The following is a 13,360-nucleotide window of genomic DNA, read 5'->3' as shown; positions in this document are numbered from 1 at the left end:
TGTTGAGTGGATTTTTGTGTAAGGGGATAAGGTAGGGGCCTTGCTTCAAACTTCTGTGTATGGAAGTCGAGTTTTTCCAGCACCATTTCAGGAAGAGACTGTCCTTGCTCCTGGGATCAGTTTTTTGGCTCCTTAATCAAATATAAACTGGTTGTAGATGTGCAGATTGATTTCTGGTGTGTCTAGTCTGTGTGTTTCATTGTTCTATCCATCTGTTTTTGTACCAGTACCAGACTATTTTGATTATAACTGCCTTGGAGTATGTCTGGAAAACTGGTATCGTGCTGCCTCTGGCTTTATTTTTGTTGTATAAGCTGACTTGAGCTATTCGAGGTCTCCTGTGTCTTCATATGCATTTCAGCATCATTTTTCTAGATCTGAGAAGATTGTCTTTGGTGTTTTGATCAGAATTGCACTGAATTTTTAAATTGATTTCAGAAGAATGGACATTTTGATGATATTGCCTCCACCAAACCATGAACATGGATGGTTTTTCCATTTTTTGGTATCTTCTTCTATTTCTTTCTGTAATGTTTTGTTATTCTCATTGGAGAGATCTGTGACATCCTTGCTTATATTTATTCCAAAGTATTTGACTTTTTGTAGCTATTATGAATGGGTTCGATCTTAGAAGTTCTTTCTCAGCTGGCATTGTTTGTGTATACAAAGGCTGTTGATTTTTGTGTGTTGAATTTATATCCTGCTACTTTACCAAACTCTCCTATAAGTTCCAGTAGAGTCTTGGTGGCATTTTTTTGAATCCCCTACGTATAGAATGATGTCATCTGTAGCTAGGAAATTTTGATTTCCTCTTTTCTAATTGGTATCCGTTTGATTTCTTTTTCTTGCCTTAAGGCTCTGGCTGAAACTTCCAGGACTATATTGAGTAGCAGTGGTGAGAGTGGCCATCCCTGTCTGGTACTGTATCTCAGTGGGAATGCTTCCAAGTTTTGCCCAATTTGCTTAGAGTTTTCGTCATGAATGGCTGTTGTATTTTATCAGATGCTTTCTCTGCATCTATTGAGATAGTCATACGGTTTTTGTCAGCATTTTTCTAATGTGATGTATCACATGGATTGATTTGTGAATGTTAAGCCATCCCTGCATACCAGGGATAAATCCCAGTTGGTCTGGGTGAGTGATCTTTCTGATGTTGGATTCAATTGGCTAGAAGTTGTTGAGGATTTTTGCATGTATGTTTTTCAGGGAAATTGGCCTGTAATTCTCTTTCTCTGTTGCATCTTTTTCAGGTTTAGGAATTAAGGTGGTGCTGGTTTTGTAGAATGAATTTGGGAGGATTCCCTCTCAACTGTTTTGAATAGCTTCAGAAGAATTGCAGTGAATTCTTCTTTAAATGTCTGGTAGAATTCAGCAGTGCAGCCATCCAGTCCTGGGCTTTTCTTTGTGGGGAGGGCCTTTATTAATGATTCAACTTCTGTCTTGGTTACGAGTCTGTTTAAGTTTCCTATGTCTTCATGCCTCAATTTAGGTAGCTTATATGTGTCTAGGAATTTCTTCTACATTTCCCAGTTTGTTGGTATACAGCTCTTTGTAGTCATTTCTGAGGATTTTGTTTATTTCTGTGGTGTGTGTTGTCCATTTCCTTTTTCATCTCTAATTTTATTGAATTGGGTCTTTTTTTTTTGGTTAGTTGGGCAATGGTGTGTCAGTTTTGTTTATTTTTTTTTTTAAGAAATTAGCTCTTCATTTTGCTGATCTTTTATATTTTTTAATTCAATTTTGTTGATTTCTCCTCTAATTTTTTTCTTGTTTCCTACTAGTTTTGGGTTTGGTTTACTGTTGTTTTTTCCAGATCCTTGAGATGCACGTAGCTCATTTATTTGGTGCTTTTCCAGTTTTGTGATTTCGGCAGCTATTGCTATAAACTTTGTTTTTAACACTGCTTTGCTATATCCCATAAGTTTTGATATGTTATGTTGTTGTCTTCCTTTGTTTCCAGAAATTTTTTGATTTCTCTGTTGACTTGTTGTTTGACCCACTGTTCATTCAGGAGCATGTTGTTCAGTCTCCATGTTTGTATATGCTCTAGAGATTCCTGAGTTGCTGATTTCCAGCTTCATTCCATTGTGGTCTTAGAAGACGCATGGTATGATTTTGATTTTTTTGGAATTTGCTAAAACTTCCTTTATGGCCTCATATGTGGTCAGTCCTAGAGAAAGTTTCATGCACTGCTGATAAGAATGTGTATTCTGCGACTGTAGGGCGAAAAGTTTTCTAGATCTCTGTTAGGTCCATTTGGTGTATAGCATCGATTAAATCTGCTCTTCTCCTGTTGATGTTCTTTCTCGTTGATCTGTCCATTGCTTAAAGTGGAGTAGTGAAGTTCCCCAATACTATTGCACTGGAGTCTAAGTCTCCCTTTAAATCCTTTAACATTTCTTTTAAATAGCCAGTTGCCCTGTGATTAGGTGCATATATATTTATAGTAGTTACATGTTCCTGTTGAATTGATCCCCTAATCATTACATAGTGCCCCCCCTCTTAAAGATTTATTTATTTGATAAAAGATCTGTCTGCACTTCAGTGTTTATTGCAGCTCAATTCACAATAGCTAAAACATGGAATCATCCTAAATGCCCATCAACAGTAGACTGGCTAAAGAAATATGGAATATGTACTCTATAGAATACTATACAGCAGTAAAAAATGAAATTTGGTCATTTGAAACCGAATGGAGGAATCTGGAAAACAGCATACTTAGTGAAATAAGCCAATCCCAAAGAGACAAATATCATATGTTCTCCCTGATCAGTGACAACTAACTTAGCATCTAAAAGGAAATCTGTAGAAGTGAAATGGACACTATGAGAAACAATGACTTGATCAGTGCTTGTCCTGACTGTCAAGGAAAAACTTACTGTTTTATTCCCTTTAGTATTTTTTTTCTACTTAATACTATTGGTTGAACTCTTTGATTTACACACAAATATTCTTAGGTGTTTAAATTTAACTGAAAAGTGATCCCTGTTAAATATAAGAGTGGGAATAAGAGAGGGAAGAGATGTATAGTTTGGCACATGTTCTCTCGGACTTACCCCAATGGTAGAGCTAGAAATGTTCCATGGGATTCCAAATCAGTCCCATCAAGGTGGCATGTACCAATGCCATCTTACTAGCCAAAGTGATCAGTTGCAGTTCATAATTGATCAAAAAGATAGGATTAAATGTCAAAGGGACCACATAAACAAGACTAGTGTCATAAATAAGAGTGTCAATTGTTATATCAACAACAGGAGTCACTGTACACTTGCTCCCCATGTAGGATCTCTGTCCCTAATATGTTGTACTATGCAAATTAATGGTAAAACTAATCTTCAAACAGTACTTTATACATTGTGTATCTGTGTAGGTGCAAACTGTTGAAATCTTAGTATATACCAAGTTGACCTTCTGTACATAAAAATAATTGAAAATGAATCTTGATGAAGAATGGGATAGGAGAGGGAGTGGGAGATGGGAGGAAGGTTATGGGGGGGAAAGCCGCTATAATCCAAAAGTTGTACTTTCAGAATTTATATTTATATTTAAAAATAAAAGTTTTTAAAAAAGAAAAAAAAAAGATTGATTTATTTGAAAGAGTTACATAGAGAGAGGCAGAGGCAGAGAGAGAGAGATCGGGAGAGAGTGGTCAGTCAGTCTTCCATCTGCTGGTTCACTCCCCAATTGGCTACAATGACTGGAGCTGCGCTGATGGACTTGGGCCGCCTTTCTCCTGCTTTCCCAGGCCATAGCAGAGAGCTGGATTGGAAGTGGAGCAGCGAGGTTTCAAACCGGTGTCCATATGGGATGCTGGTGCTTCAGACCAGGGTGTTAACCCACTGTGCCACAGCACCAAGCCTATCCTTTGTCTCTTTCAACAGTTTTTGTGTTAAAGTCTAATTTGTCTAATATTAGGATGGCTACACTACCTCCTTTTGGATTCTGTTGGCATCGCATATCTTTTTCCACCCTTACACTTTCAGTCTGCATGCATCTTTCTTGATGAGATGTGAATCTTGTAGGCAGCAAATAGATGTTTTTTTAAATCCATTCAGCCAGTCTGTGCCTTTTAATGGGGGAGTTGAGGCCATTTATATTCAAGGTGACTATTGATATGTAATCACTTTTTCCTGCCGTTTTTCCAAAAACATTCCCATTTTTTAGTTTGAATTTTCTTTGAGCTTTCACTGATTGATTTCCTTCCTTCACCTTCTTTCATAGTGATGACAGTGTTTCTGTGTGCGACTCATCCTTAAGCATTTTTTGTTGGGCTGGACAGGTGGCAACAGATTGTTTTAATTTCTCTTTGTTAGGGAAGGTCTTTATTTCATTTTCATTCATAAATGAGATCTTTTTGCAGGGTATAATATTCTGGGATGACAGTTTTTTTCTCTTAAGACTTTGACTAAGTTTCACCATTCTCTCCTAGCTTGTAGGGTTTCTGATGAGATGTCTGCTGTGAGTCTAACTGGAGATTCTCTGAAAGTAATCTGGCGTTTCTCTCATGCATGTTTTAGAATCTTCTCTTTAGGTTTTACTGTGGTGAGTTTGATTACAGTGTGTTGTGGTGAGGGTATTTTTTGGCCATGTCTATTAGATTTCCTGTATGTTCCCTGTACTTGGATGTCTTTTTATCTCTCCAGACTAGGGAGGTTTCTGTTAATATTTCCCTAAAAAGGCTTTCTAATCCTTTCTCTCTCTCCATGCCTTCAGGAACTCCTAGAACCCAAATTGTGTGTGTGTGTGTGTTTATAGTATCCTGTATATTCCCAACCGTGTTTTTTAGGTTTCTAATTTCCTCTTCTTGTCTTTGGTTTGACTGTATTCTTTCCTGTGCTTTGTCTTCTAAGTCTTATAGTCTTTCTTCTGCTTCACCAATTCTATTGTTAAGACTCTCAGTTGCATTTTTGTATTTGTTCTGTTGAATTCTTCATTTCGTTTGGATTTCTCCTTCTGATCTCAATTTCATGGGAGAAATTTCCTTTCATATGCTGTATGGATTTCAGTAGTTTGTGCGTTTGCTTCTGATTATTTCTGTGTAATCTTATGATCAATTTTTTGAGCTCCGTTTCTTGCATTTCTTCCATCTCATCATCTTCGCAATCTAGCATGGAAGCATTGTGTTGTTTTGGGGACTTCATGTTGTCTTCCTCCTTCTTGTTTCTTGAATTGCTGCATTTGTTGTTTGGCATTTGTGGAGATACTCATTGTTCTTTTTTTTTTTTTTCCTTTTTTGCTCTGGTGTGTTTTATATTTGTACTGTGACTGTGTAGATAAGTGGAATGTCTGCTTTTGAATCTCTATAGAGGCTTGTAGTGGATGTGGCTGGAGAGCTCTGTTCAGTTCTCCAGGGTTAAGGGCATGCCTATGTTGACACACCCAGGTTGGGCATGATAAATCTCGCTCTCTCTTTTTTATCAGAAGGGAAAGTTTTTCTGCTCAGCTGAGCTCCTCTCCTTAATGGAGTCCAGTACCTCAGCGCTAGCCCCAGTGGCTATAATATTCATCCACTCTGTCCCAAGGAGCACACAAAGGATCTGTGCAGTCCTCAGTGTAAGTTCAGATTCTCCAGCGATGTCTCTCTCCAGGTAACCAGGAAGCCCTGAGCGTGTGGAGTCTCCCAGTGTGAGTGCCCAGAGTCCCAGCCATGCTCCCTCCCACACTCCCTCAGTTTTTTTCACAGTCCCAGTAGAGAAGCCTCACATAGTCACAGGCTCCTATCCCCCTGTTAGTTCTCCCCACCAGTCAGGGTCTGCACTCAACTAGTTGCTGGGCATGGACACGAGCTGGCACAGCTGTTACATATGTCCAAAATGACACCTGCTCTATCGGCTTGTTACAGGATGCCATTGTAAAGTGATTGTCCTTTTTCATTTCCCTCCTCTAGTTTAGCCGGTACACTATCCCCCATGGGGTTCCAAGCTGGGTTCCCTCTAGGTTCTTCTTGCAGCTATTTTTGCCACTGGCTTGGGCTGCTGCAGTCTGGTCTCACCCCCACCCCCCTTTCCAATGCTGGTGTGTAGGCTCTGCTGCTGGAGACCTGAGCCTGGGCACCCACACCATCTATGTATGTCCACCATGTCCCTTTAATTTTGGTAGTGTTTCCTTTGCTGTTTTCTCCCTAACTCTTCTCTGAGACTATACTCTGTCCACTTGTTTTAAAGCTATCTTCTCCTGGGCTAGAGCAGTAGGCTCCCTCCCTACTCCGCCATCTTGGAACCCAAGACCAAGTACTGTGAATGTGAAAACCAGAGCTTGACCATGTATGGGGCAAGTTTTCTTGCTTTTGAAAGGAGATACAAAATAACAGTGGTGGAAATGTGCTGATGGTGGAATGTGGGGCATGAGAAGAGTGAACACAGAGTACCTGTGTTCAGTCCTGCCTCTGCCTCTGCTTCTAATGCAGTTTGCTGCTAATGCGCATTCTGAGAGGCATCCATTGTTGATTCAAATACTTGGACTCTGCCACCCTCCCAGGAGACTTGGCTGGAGATCCAGGCTTCTGAACTTGGCCAAGTGTAGCCACAGCTGCTGTGGGCATTTGGAGAGTGATCCTGCAGATGGCAAACCACTTTCTTTCCCTATAGATTTCAAAAATTAGAGATAATTGAACAATGTAAAGGAATATCTTGCTGTGTTTTATGGATTGGTTATCAAAGTATTTGGCTCAGGAACTGGTGGGAGTCACCTCATATATTAAAAGTGGTTGGGGTCAGGCTGGTGCCATGGCTCACTATCTAATCCTCTGCCTGCAGCACCAGCACCCGGGTTCTAGTCCTGGTTGGGGCGCCAGTCCAGTCCAGCTCTCTGCTGTGGCCCGGGAAGGCAGTGGAGGATGGCCCAAGTGCTTGGGCCCTGCACCCACGTGGGAGACCAGGAGGAAGCACCTGATCCTGGCTTCGGATCGACACAGCGCACCAGCAGTAGCAGCCATTTGGGGGGTGAACCAATAGTAAAGGAAGACCTTTCTCTGTGTCTCTTTGACTGTTTAACTCTGCCTGTCCAAAAAAAAAAGTGGTTGGGGTCCTTGAAAGATGGCACTTTGATATTGAGTGTGATCAGACTATGATGATGAACGGTTTGGCAGGAATAAGACTATCCTACTTTGGTAATTTCCTCCTAAATTTCCTTTTATTACCACATGAGTCCTAATTATTTGGAATTAGATTCATATGAAGTACCATTTGTTTCTCAGGTATGTTTTATGAGATATGAATTTTCTTCTGTAAACATTGCTTTGTCTCCTTTAGACTGGCAGAGGACAGTGGAGCAGCCAACACACAAAACTACAATTTGCACATGGCTAAAGTCCGTGGTTATCTTACAGCATCCTGGGCACTTGACATCCGTGAAGTGGGAATTGGGTCTCTGCAGCAGGTGCTGCTTCTTGCATTTCCTGTTCATTTCTGTAGAGAGATGGAGGAGCTCCTTTGCTTGAGGTGAGTTCACCTGGAGAGTCATCATGGCTAGAAAGGCTAGTGAGTCTGTCATTTATTTATCTAGGTAGGATACTTTTAACATAATTGCTTTTAGTCTATAGCATTGGATTTTGAACTTAACTATTCATATACGCGTGGTATACTAGATGGCCCATTTAATCAATTGTTCAGACACATTTTTACCTATAAAGGATGATTGCAGATGCTTTCCTAGATTGACATGTATCGTTATGATACTCATACTTCATTTAAATGTATGCAATTCCCAATATATTGTGTAAACTTCTGAAGGTCTCAGTCACCCTGGGTGGAGAATGCTCATGCTTCTATGAACATTATACTGTTGAGCATCATTCTAGACATACTTTGCTATGAAATCAGAGCATTCCTCTTAGTTACTTCGGGAGTCTTTGAATAACTCCGAAGATACTTTCAGTTGATTAGATAAGTGTTAATTTACATCCCCCTTCCTCTCCTAACAACAGTTTTAAAGTATGCATTATTTTGAAATAAAAAATGTTATTTGGGTTTTGCTTAACAAATGTTGGATTGCAGTGCTATTATACACCTTTAGTCTTTATGTATTTAAACACCATGCTTAATACATTGCCTTCATCAATAGTGTCATAAGGTGTATTCTTTCTGTTATCACCTATTTTTTCCAAGGTCACTTTAAAATAAATTTTAGAATGTCTATTCTAATCTCTATTCTAAATCTTATCCATTTGATAATATTTTACTATAATTTTTTTTATATTTTATTTTTTCAATTTTTTTTTTAACAGGCAGAGTGGACAGTGAGAGGGAGAGAGAGAGAGAGAGAGAAGGGGTTTCCTTTACTGTTGGTTCACCCTCCAGTGGCTGCTGCGGCCGCTGCACTGCGCTGATCCGAAGCCAGGAGCCAGGTGCTTCTCCTGGTCTCCCATGCGGGTGCAGGGCCCAAGCACCCGGGCCATCCTCCACTGCCTTCCTGGGCCACAGCAGAGAGCTGGCCTGGAAGAGGAGCAACCGGGACAGAATCCAGCGCCCAGACTGGGACTAGAACCTGGTGTGCCAGCGCCGCAGGCGGAGGATTAGCCTTTTGAGCCACAGCGCCGGCCAATATTTTACTATATTAATGTCTTAATAATAGATGTTGTCCTAAGGTCTTCATGTATGTAACTCATTTAATCTTCACCTTTATTAAGCAAATGCACATCCATTCATCAAAAATGACTTATTGAGCATCTGTGAGTGTGCAGAATACTGTGTGCCAAGTGCCAGGACGAATTCAGCAAGGTCCTGGCCTCTCTGGAACTTGAGATCTGAAAAGAGGAAAATACGTGACTGAGGATCATGCAGTAAGCAAACTGGTTCATTTAATTATGCATCTTTTTCTGTTTGTAATTATGCAAGATTGTGGTTTAACCGTAATTATAGCCAAATAATTATGGTATTAACCAAGATTACGGTTCTAATCCAATTGTGTGCTTTTTAAGAATAGAGGGGAATCTCTTGCATTCCTTCATCTCATAGTGCTAAACAAATAGATATCAATATGTAATGATGGTTACAGGAATGCTTTTATGAAACACCATAACCTGAGAGTTGTTGGAATTACCTAGTGGGATTTCAGGGGGCTAGAACAGATCACCCAACAAATGGAGTTTGCTGATAAGGGAATTACTCATACACAAATGGAAGTAGCGTTGATTAGGAGCAGTCAGACATCTAGGTTTCCAAATAGCCTCAGTGAGCTCTGTTAAGACTGAAACATTCAGTTGAACTCTAGGGCTGTTCAGTACCTCTAACACTTGAAACGTGGATTCAGAAGGAAAGCAGGCATGGTGTTTTAGTAAAACATGGAGATAAAAATTCTGGTAGTCTTTTTATGAAATATGTTAAAAAATTCTTCTAGAAAGCAGAGACTGCCTGAAACATTATATGTCAATTTGGTAAACAATGGCAATAATGAGATCTTCCCCAAAACACTCCATGACACTTTAAATGTCAGTCTTTCCTGTCTATATTTGGCAAAGCAATGATCTTATTATTACTACATATATGATTAATTATAGTAGTGCATCTAGAAGTGAAGTCCAGAAAGTAATGCCCTAGAATGAAATGTTGGTCTCAGTAGTCGGAGATGGCAACCAGTCTGTTGTTTCCAGCTCCTTCTGTAGCACCGGTTTTGCTTTAGCTGAGCCATTCACCTTTAAAACAGCCGAAACTGGGTTCAGAAAGGTAGCAAAAGGAATGACAGGAAAGGCTGAAAACCTGAGAGCAAGGGCAGCTTCTGGGTTCTCATTGCAAATGTGTGGACCCTGAAAATCATTATGAAGTAAGGGAGCTATTGACGTTAGTGAGCTTGATCATTTCAGGAAAAGTGGCAATGAAAGCTCTGTATGCCTTTTCACATCATGAGGTGTTTCACTAGGCATTCTGTGAAATGACATTTTTAAAGGTTGACATGCATTTTGTTCATTCCCTGTCAGCTAGCATCTTTAGCACAAATTCTTAGAGCTTTATATCATCTATGTGTTGCTGTACACTCTTGTGGGGTTTTCAATGTCCTATTTTATTTATTTAGTTGAAATTTAGAATGACTAAGGACAGAGGGAGAGAGAGGGATGGAGAGAGAGAGAGAGAGAGAGAGAGAGAGATATGTATACCTCAAAACCAGTGGTTCACTACCCAAATATCTACAATAGACAGCACTGGACCAAGTCAGATCAAGATCCTAGAACTACGGCAGGGCTTCCCACGTAAGTAGCTAGGGGCCCAAGTCCTTGGACCATAGTCCATTGCTTTTCTAGGTTCTCTAGTAAGGGGCTAGATAGAAGGGCAGCTGGATCTCAAATCAGCATTCCAATATGGAGTGTGGCATCACAAGTGGTGGTGGACTAATCCACTGCAACATCAAGCAAACTTGTCTCAACCTCCTGTGCTGGGAGGCTTCCCTTATGTAGAAGACATTTAAACCAAAAGCTGAGGAGTCACGGCTGACATCCACACATTGCTCTACACAGAAAATGCAGCATTCTAAGAGTGTGGTGGGCCGCTGGTCTGGATTAGCTATCACTCAGTTTTTCTTATCATAGGTAGAGGAATGAACACCTGTTGCAGTTGAGCCCATCAACATCAGAAGTTGAGACTTAAACCACACCTGAACTTTGAGTGAGATGCTTTTCCTAGTGTTGTCAATCTGAGAAGCCAGCCTCTATGGGAAAGCTTAAGCAGAGTATACTCACCCATGAAATTTGGATTTTGCTACATTCAAACAGAGAATATCAACAGTAAGTATTTTTTGTTCTGTCTGTTTACTTTTTGAAAGTCCGAGTGATGCACATATGCATACATATACACATATATGCACACACGGAGGGGATAGAGAAAGAGAGGTAGGTAGATAGGTAGATAGATAGAGATATCAAAAATCTGTTCCCTCCTCCAAATGCCTGCAACAGCTAGGTCTGGGCCAGGCTGAAAAAAAGGATCATGGATCTACCCCCGGGTCTCCCACATGGGTAGCAATGAGCCCAAGAGCTTGGGGCATGATCCATCAGTCTCACAGGTACGTTTGCAGGGAGCTGGATTGGAAGCAGAGCAGCTGGGACTTGTACCACCATTTTGACTTGGGCATCACAAATGGTGGCTTAACCCACTGTGACACCAGGCTGACTCAATGAGTGTTTTGTTTCTCATGCAAATTTGTAGATAGCTAGAGTGGGTCTCTTTCACAGTTCTCATTCTGCCATTGGAGGGCTAGTGGCTACCCTGGACTCTTAAGATTAACTCAGAATCATTCACACTACCTTTCGCCAACGTTTCCATATTTGCCATGTCTCATGGCCAAGCCAGAGAGTACAGTTGTCTCTCTGGTCCTTGAGGATCGGTTGCACTCACCTGTGGATAATAAATTCCAAAGATACTCACATTCCTTATGTATAATGGTATATTACTTCCATTTCATCTGGTCATATATTCCTGCATACTCTAGACCAACTCTGGATGACATTATAATATCTAGTACAGTGTAAATCGTTAACTATTTTGGGGGGAGGACTGACAAGAAAAAGAATCTTTACATGTTGTTATCTTTCACTTTACTTGGGTAGGCCGAAACTTTACCTTGTAGCCTGAAACTGTCAGAGACAATATTGTGTGAGTGAATGACCATGGGTAACGTTAAGTATTTGACCTGTTTTTGACCCAGTAGTTGTCATTTGCCAGCCTTGTAACAGATCACAATTTACTCTTGGGCACCACTATTGAAGACTCCCCTAGCTCAGAGAGTTGTTGATTTCTTTCAAGTTTAAGCTCTCTTGAAAAATATCATGATTTGTTTTCATCCATACCATCTCACGTTGGAGATTTCTCCAAATTTATGTCAATTCCATATTTTTCTAAACCACAGCTTGCCATTTCTTTGAGGTATTATCTGGGAGAATTTTGATCTGAAAACTTGGGCAGGAAGGTTTTTAAAAATGTAGTATTTTGCTTAGAGTGTATAAAAAGGCTCATAGTAGAACAAGGGTTCCACACCTGTCTTGTTAATCATTTTCTCACTATATAAACATACGTGCTGAACGGAAGCTGCCTTTATAATTAGAATGCAGTGAAGCTTCTTCTGATCATTATCACGACCCTGTTTTAAAATATAGGCTCAGAGACCATTAGCATCATAGGGTACATATTCCCACAGAGACATTTTTCCCTTCTGCTTCCATTTGCAATTTCATTTCAATTGTAGTGTTTAATATTTTCCCCATGTCTTGTATGTGAAAGAACAGAATGGTGGTAGAATGCTACGCTGTAACGCCTAAATTCCCAACCAGGTGTGACTAATGCTGTCAGGTTTAAATTAAGATGAATTTCTTCAAGCTCACTAAGACTGTGATATTCAGCTTTTCGAGTAGGAAGTTCACATGGGGGATTTCTCAATTCAGGAATATTAACACACTGAGTAACACACTGCTTTGTTGTTTCTAGGTTCTTTATTTGAGTAATTTCATTTAATGTCATGCATTACTGAGGAAGCTGAACTGTGGGCTCGATGGGTATCCCAGTTGTGCTGTAGTTTGACATTTCCATGGTCCCTCCCTTCATTCCCCAGCCAAGGAAGTTCATCCTGTGGCTTCCCAACAGCACATCCAATAAAGTGTTTCTGAACCATTTTCTTTTCACCTTTTGCATCCTTTGAGCAATTGAGTGTCCAGGACACAGGAGATTCCCTTCACATGCTTTCAAAATTTACCCATGTCTGATTGTGTGATTTCTATTTACACTTTCCTCAGGTGTTCCACTATTAGATGATTGACTAAAGAATGGAAGGAAACAGAAGACAGAAGCCTTTATCTTAATCTTTCTTTGCTTAAAGAATCCATCAGGTAAGATCTGTGACTGGTGTGAAACTCAATTTTCTATCTACTCAGAAAAGTATTCAAATGAGCATCAGATCCAGAGAGTCCTTGAGGAATTTGAGGAATTCTGTTTTGATTACTTGTAAATAATCTGTGAAATATCTGAAATTGTATTTCAAGTAATTTTGTTCACTATCACCATAATAAGCATTTATGTTGGAATAACTGTAGAATGGATACTCTCCTCTCTCTTTCAGATTTTTTATTTATATTTTGTAAAATTGGAACAGTAGGGATCCTTCCATTCTGCATCATTGAAAGCCAGCAGTATTTGCTGGTGCCTGTTTTTAAAGTGTACATAGAAAAGCTACCTTGTGTCTATGAGTGTTGACAATTGTGTTCCAGTCTGGCCAAAACCTTGTGACCCAGCAATAAGATCATAATAAACCATCTAGGTAGGAAAATGAGTTGACCTTCTGATAACCCAAGTCAACTTTTGTTACCATGTTACCTATTTTTGTCCTCTATCATTGGATCTATTTTTAAATAAGAGAAACATGGTGTATTTTCAGTTATTTG

The 13,360-nt window shown here is 40.0% G+C and overlaps 1 protein-coding gene across 8 annotated transcripts in view; it reads left to right on the top strand.

The window, feature by feature from the left end:
- Window positions 1–13,360, top strand: part of LOC149124868 (rho GTPase-activating protein 20-like) — a 90,076-nt gene that overhangs the window by 29,682 nt on the left and 47,034 nt on the right. For 5 of the 8 annotated variants that reach the window (XM_089302074.1, XM_089302073.1, XM_089302069.1 and 2 more), the window contains 4 exons: window positions 7,251–7,439; window positions 8,627–8,779; window positions 10,520–10,714; window positions 12,716–12,808. The gene's annotated coding sequence lies outside the window, so the exon portion shown is untranslated. The remainder of the gene's footprint in view (window positions 1–7,250; window positions 7,440–8,626; window positions 8,780–10,519; window positions 10,715–12,715; window positions 12,809–13,360) is intronic. The other 3 variants (XM_089302070.1, XM_089302071.1, XM_089302078.1) reach the window with 1 other exon arrangement.

The sequence above is a fragment of the Oryctolagus cuniculus genome, chromosome 8 (genome assembly GCF_051225735.1).
Source record: "Oryctolagus cuniculus isolate XC-2025 breed Fujian yellow rabbit chromosome 8, ASM5122573v1, whole genome shotgun sequence".
Taxonomy (NCBI): Eukaryota; Metazoa; Chordata; class Mammalia; order Lagomorpha; family Leporidae; genus Oryctolagus; species Oryctolagus cuniculus.
Note: the sequence above shows the minus strand (reverse complement) of the source record. Positions and strands in the feature narration are given on the sequence as shown.